Source organism: Gastrolobium bilobum, unplaced genomic scaffold (genome assembly GCF_033153095.1).
Source record: "Gastrolobium bilobum isolate Gb01-03AN ecotype WA unplaced genomic scaffold, APGP_CSIRO_Gbil_v1 utg7600, whole genome shotgun sequence".
Taxonomy (NCBI): Eukaryota; Viridiplantae; Streptophyta; class Magnoliopsida; order Fabales; family Fabaceae; genus Gastrolobium; species Gastrolobium bilobum.
Window position 1 is genome coordinate 637,467 of NW_026897674.1, and position 6,885 is coordinate 644,351.

A 6,885-nucleotide genomic window follows, 5' to 3' on the forward strand; every position below is an offset into this window, starting at 1 on the left:
TTTGTGGACTGAATCATGTTTAACCATGTTCCGACTATTGATCGGACTGAAATCGGGTTAACATGATATTTTGACAAAATGTACAGAATTAAATATTATGTGTAATTTGTTATGAAATTTTAAAGCTATAAAACTAAAATCAAGTGATGCTTTATAATATATATTATAAAATAAATTATATCAATGTAAATATATTATAAGTTTTAAAATGATATGAAATATTAGATGGGGTTTGCATCTATCATGCCACATGACACAAAAAAGTTTTTTACACACACGACATTTTGAGGAGCCCGCATTTTTTGAAGCAAAAAAAAAACTTAGGCACGCAAAACGAATCTTTATAACATTACACAATTATTTTTCCTATAACATAACTCTTATAAAACCCATATTAGATATGTCAAAATCCGAAATATAAGCTAAAAATGTGTTTTAAAAAACAGTTTATAAGAATCGATAAATTAAGAAAGGAAATGGGTCTTAAAATTTTAAGTCATAATGTGGACTTAATACACATTAGATGAGAGTCTAATGCAATTCTGTTTTGATTTCTTTTTGAGGTTATACTTACAAATATTTTCTTTATTATTAAATCAAAATCAGATAACGGATCTTATATAATATTATGGGCAAAAGATTTCTCCAAGTCAATGAAAATAAGTTATCTCCAGTGAGCTCAAAATGAGGTCGTTTTAGGGTAAAAATTAATATGTTTTTGTAATTCTAATATATTGCAGGGTTATATTAGTCTTTATCATTATAATTGTTTAATCTTAAATCTCAAAATGACGTCGTTTTGAACTCACTGGAGATAACTTTATATCCAGGGAGAAATACTTTTCCCTAATATTATTTAAGAATCCATGAATTGTTTTTGATTCAACGATAAAAAAAATATTTATAAGAAAAATAAGTTGTAAGTATAACATTTACCTAAATATATGATATAAACAAATAAAAATATATCTTATAACATTATTTAAAATTATTTTTAAGTTATTTTTTATTCTTTTCACTTATGTATACATAAGTTTCTATTAAAAATTATTAAAAAAAAATATCTAAAATGCAAAAAATAACTTATAGAATTTTTCAAAATAAAATTATGCCTTTTATTAGGAGGATTTTTAAAAATAAATTTTAAGTTGATTGTCAATATTTATGTAATATAAAAAAAACAAATAATATTGGCAAAATTAATAATAATTCAATGTCACATACAACGTGAAATAATTCAATTTGGATTATAATGCATTGATTTATTTAGTGATTAGAAATAATTATTAACCATTTTAAGCGCATTATGCTCAATATATAAATAAAATTAGAAACATTACCCTCAATATTTAAATAAAATCAGAGATTTGTTGCTCAAGGAATGTAAATGAATTTTTATATTGTTTATTTTTATTTTACAATTCATAAATTTATACTAATCAATGCATTGAGAATATAGAAGATAAATTTTTGTTTTGTTTTACAGTTTTATTAGGGTATTTTTTACATTTCAATTACAATTAAGTATTGTATTTATTAAGGATAATTTTGATATTTCATATAATGAGAACATTTTTACCATTTAGGGAGCTAAATGATAAACAATAAATTTGAAATCACGTGGAGCTAAATTATAATAATTATAACCATCGTGAGTGAAATTGAAGATTTCCTCCAATTTTTTTTATTAGGTACCATCAAATGATCGTTAACCATGACGTCAAAAAAAGAAAAAATGATTGCCAATATCATTGTCATAACCAAATAACTAAAGTAAAAAAAATAAAAACAAAATTTCAAAGTCATTGCATTGCTATAAACAAATTTCATCAAACCAAATAATTAAAAGAATGAATTCATGTTCAATAAAATAGATAATCTCCATAAAAATTGTTATATCAATGACTTCACATATGCAAGCCGAGTCGCCTCATTGGAACCCCAAAATATATGAATTCGATGGGGCACTGAGAGTATCTTTTCTGCTGCAGCAAAGTACTCTTCATAGGTTAAATCCATTTTCTTATAAGTTCATCCATGATCCTACAAGAATCATCAAATACATCTTTATCAACTCCAAGATGATCTACTAATTTATCCAGTTGCTCTGACATTTTCTCTAGCCATTGCCCCAATTCAGATATGTTATTAGCAAGCAAGCATATACGCTTCTCTAGAAGCTTCATCCTCCTCGTTGGACCATTGCCTACGATGTCTCTTTTTCATACCACTTCGTCGCATGTTATTCCTACGATGTTATCTCTTTTCAATACCACTTTGTTGCATGTTATTCCTACATTCCATTCCTATTTCATTATCAAATTATATATTATAAATTTCATACATAAGAAAATTAAGAATATAACCAATAAATAATGACTTCATTGACCAAATTAATAGTTCAAATCACAAAATATAATGGAACAAATACAAACATATAGATGTTCCAAATCCTTATAAAAAATAAATAAACAAAACAAACAGAATAGAATAGAAAATTACAAATAGAGCCAGTAATACAATAATCGGATTATGTGTCTCTTAAGAAACCATTCATTTCTCAAAAAATTTTGTCGTTTAGTATACCACTCATCACTAGCCTCAATTGTATTCCTATAATCACAATCACCATGTGCTACATCCTCATATTTTTGTTTCCAAAATGAGTCAATCGGCATAGTAGGAGCTTTAATAGCAACAAGACGCCCTTCTATCTTTCTATTGGACTAGCATAAATTTAGGAAGATTCATTTGATAAAACAAAATTATGATTTGATCCAATTCTGCAAATTGATTAATTGATTACAACCTGACAAATTCTGATCACGCAAGCTTTCATTAAAAGGGAGTTTTCCAGTATAAAGCTCTCAATATGTGCGGGGTCCAATGAAGGACAAGACCTATCATATTAATATAGAGGATTATATTTACAAATTGTTTGTTTATAAACTACATTAATTTACTCTTAGAAATACATTAGGTTACACTATGTACTTTCAGGAGTACATAATGTAATTTGCAAAAATTTATAAAAAAAAAATTTGTAAACGAAACTTTCCCCATCTATTAGCTAACCTTGCATGGTGTGACCTACAGGTCACAAGCCAACGACTCTAACCATTACCCTACTCTTGATCTAGAAGCCACTTGGCTACATACACCAGCAGTTAGTTAATTTTTTCCTTATTGCACTCTTTTGTTTTCCATTATGTTTCTGTTATAACAAACCCCATGAGTAAATTTAGGCATACTTGTTAATTTCGGATAGTGGCGCGTAGCGGCTTACCCTCCAAACTGCTATAGCTCTATAACGGGTAGCACTACAGCGTTACTGTGCAAAGTGTACCTAAGTGATACACTAAATTGTACTCCACAAATATAAAACTTAAAATGTGAAAATGTGATATAAAAAAACAAATTTGAAGGATCTCAAACTCAAACATAAATGATTTCAAACATTAAATTCATATCATAAGCACATTGAAGGAATTAAAGTCTCAAATAATGTAACACAACAAAATAAAGTGGCAAAAATTAGTCAAAATTCAAAGTGCCATTTAAGTGAAATGTCAAAGAAATTAAGGAATTAATCATAATTGAAATCATGAACATCTAAATCTTCATCTTCACTTTCACTTGTATCTAAATTGTAAATCTCTTCCTTTTACGACGAGAAAACTTTTGTAAAAACTACTCTAGCAGCGCAATAGCGCCGCGATTCAGCCATAATAGCGGCCACTACATCCGCTACACTTCGCCTAACCGTCGCAACGTGATCTGTGGCGGCCGGCGACTGCAACGCAACGCAACTCTGCTATAGCGCACTAAAGCGGGGCTATTCACAAGTATGCATTTAGGTGACTTGTTATTGAGAAGAAATATCAGAAAATTGCCAAATCCTCTCTCTCTCTCTCTCATTTTCCTTTCTTTCACTTCCTACTTTCTATCTTTCCCCTCTTTGTTTCTAAATTCAGATAGTATTCTGCTACATACGCCAAGGCTCCCTTTCATTTTAAGCCTTCCATTGTTCTACTATATCATTTAAGGTCCTTTCATGAAATGAACCAAACTCTAACTCAATTCACCATTTCAGGACATAAACCTTTATTATTAACAACTTATAAATAACCTTAACATTTTTATTGTAAAATGAGCTCACGTAAACTTGAATTGTATATGGTGATGGAGAGACTTCTAACAACAAAGACAATGATTTATGGAGAAGAAAAGAAAAGAAAGTGATTTATTCACTAATTATATGATTGGAGCATAAAACAAAATCCATCCATGCAGTGCCCAAACTCTTGTATCCTAACCCAACAGAAACAGTTGAGAACTTTACAAGAAAGAAAGTAAAACACACCATGAATCTAAAGTTTGCTTCAGCACTAGAATTTGTCCAACATTGCATTACAGTTCAAACAGTTATCCATCAAATTACTATTCTCATTTTAATTAGCCTACCCAAGAATTTGCCTTCAGTAATTGTAAGTCAGAAAAATAATACAAGTTAATCCTTAATACTATCAAAACTCCAATTTGCATGCTTTAAAAGGTTTTTGGTCGGAGCATCTCCAAAAAAGGTAGCATTTTTTCAATCTTAAATCCCAAACAAAATAAAGTGGCATCAAACTAAGCCTCTTATTCGCCAACAAGAGTACACATAGTTAGTTAAGAATTTGACTCATATCTCGTAAAGGATGTGAGTTTGAACCACGCTAGCCAATATGAGGAACTCGTTGGTAGGTGACAAGCGATCTATAATTCCTCTCAGAAATTTCTAAAGAGATTGGAGGAAGTTTGCTCTAGTTCAAGTGAAACACCAGTATCTAATCTCACTTAAACTTGTTACTTTTAAAAAAAAAATTAAACCTCTTATTCTTATAAGGGAAATACTATTCTCATGTTACATGAGATAAGTTTTTTCCCTACACACCTTTCGATGACTGTGCCACCTTTTTCTTTTCTTTTCTTTTCTTTTTATCTTTTTCAGGTGGTGGAGCCCACTTTGTCTCTATGACATGAGATAACTTATCTCCTTTAACATGAGATTAATAAATCCCTTCTTATAATACAGATAACAAATTCCAAAAACCCTAGCTTTCTAATTTCTAACTCGACTAATTTTTTTTTATCGTCTACACGAAAATTATTCAAAACAAGAAGGATATCCTAAAATGACATTATTAACAGGAACGAAGATTCCATTTCAAAATTAAAATCTCAACAACCAAGAAACTAGGCATTACCTAGAATTCTGTGTAGAACTCGGAGACAACCAAAACAAAGAAATGTAAAGGGAAGAAATAGGTAACCTAGAATGTGAAGAATATATGAGAATGCATGGCTTTTTGACCTTTTTACCCTTTATTAATTAATTAATAACTATTTTGTCTTTTATTCAAAACTATCTATCAATTTGCTCCTCTTTAATCGATTAACTTGATTATTTAATCGATTAAATGGTCGAAAAATGGTTGACTCGAGATTTAATCGATTAAATCTCCCTATTTAATCGATTAAATCTCCCAACAGGCAACAAAGATTAAATCTCCTCCATAAATAAAAGCTGATTCCATGTATATGAAGTAAATCAACAAGTATAGATAACCAAACAAAGAAACAAACCGACAAATTCACCTCTTGAAATTTGGTAAGGCCCAGTCATGCTGCGTTATGTCAAATCTGTGTTATGTCATAATAACCAAACCGATTTCTATTTTAAAAGGAGTTTGGTTAACTATTCTCACATCCAATTTGGTTAACTGTATTTAACCAAAATGAATTAGCAAATCAAATCTATCTTCTGGATGCAGACAAGCCCCTTGTTGTCTTCAATGGAGGTGAAAAACCTCCCCAAACACCCATTGAGGATTTTGACCATGATTCTACTCTAGAAGCACAACCTCAAACACCAAAAAGGGTTCTTCTATCCCAGACACTAGTCCTTCGTCACCACCCATGGACGTACAACCTCCACCCCAACACTCTCCTTTGCCACTAGCCTCCATGTTGAAGCACATCCAAATTGTTCAACCTGCGGCTAATACAAAGAAGAATCGGTGTTGTCAGTGACACACAGCTGGTGCCTGAGGCTAATCCATTGCTGTCAACCATTTTTTAGCTTTTGGGAGATTTGATCGATTAAATAGAGAGATTTAATTGATTAAATCTCGAGTCAATCATTTTTATCGATTTCGACCATTTGATCGATTAAATATTCAAGTTAATCGATTAAAGAGGGGCAGATTGGTAGATAGTTTTGAATAAGGGTCAAAATAACTATTAGTTAATTAATAAGGGGCAAAATGGTCAAAAAGCCGAAAATGCACAATATATATATATATATGTCTGTGTGGGAAAAACATTTTCTCATGTTGCCTGAGAATTCAATTATCATGTTGTGACCATTCGATTTGCGTGCAATTTTTTTTTTAATAAATGTGGGGCCCACCATTAGTGAATTCACAACATGAGAATTCAATTCTCATGCAACATAAGAAAATCAAACTCCATATATGTGGGTGTGGGTGGGGGGGGGGGGTTGGCAAAATAATGTTAGAAATTGTTGAAAAAATAATAGCTTTTTGAGAAGGTAGTGTTGTGTCGGTAAAACGTGCTAAAATTATTCCAGAATTTTTTGTGAATATATATATATATATATATATATATATATATATATATATATATATATATATAGGGATAGGATCAACTTACACCGGTGTAAGAATAATAAATCTTACACCAAATCATAACCGTTGATTTCTGTGCATCGAACGGTTGAGATTTATTGGAAATTAAAAATTAATTAATGAGTGAGACCTAATAAATCTTAACCGTTAGATGTAGAAAATCAATGGTTAAGATTTGGTGTAAGATTTATTA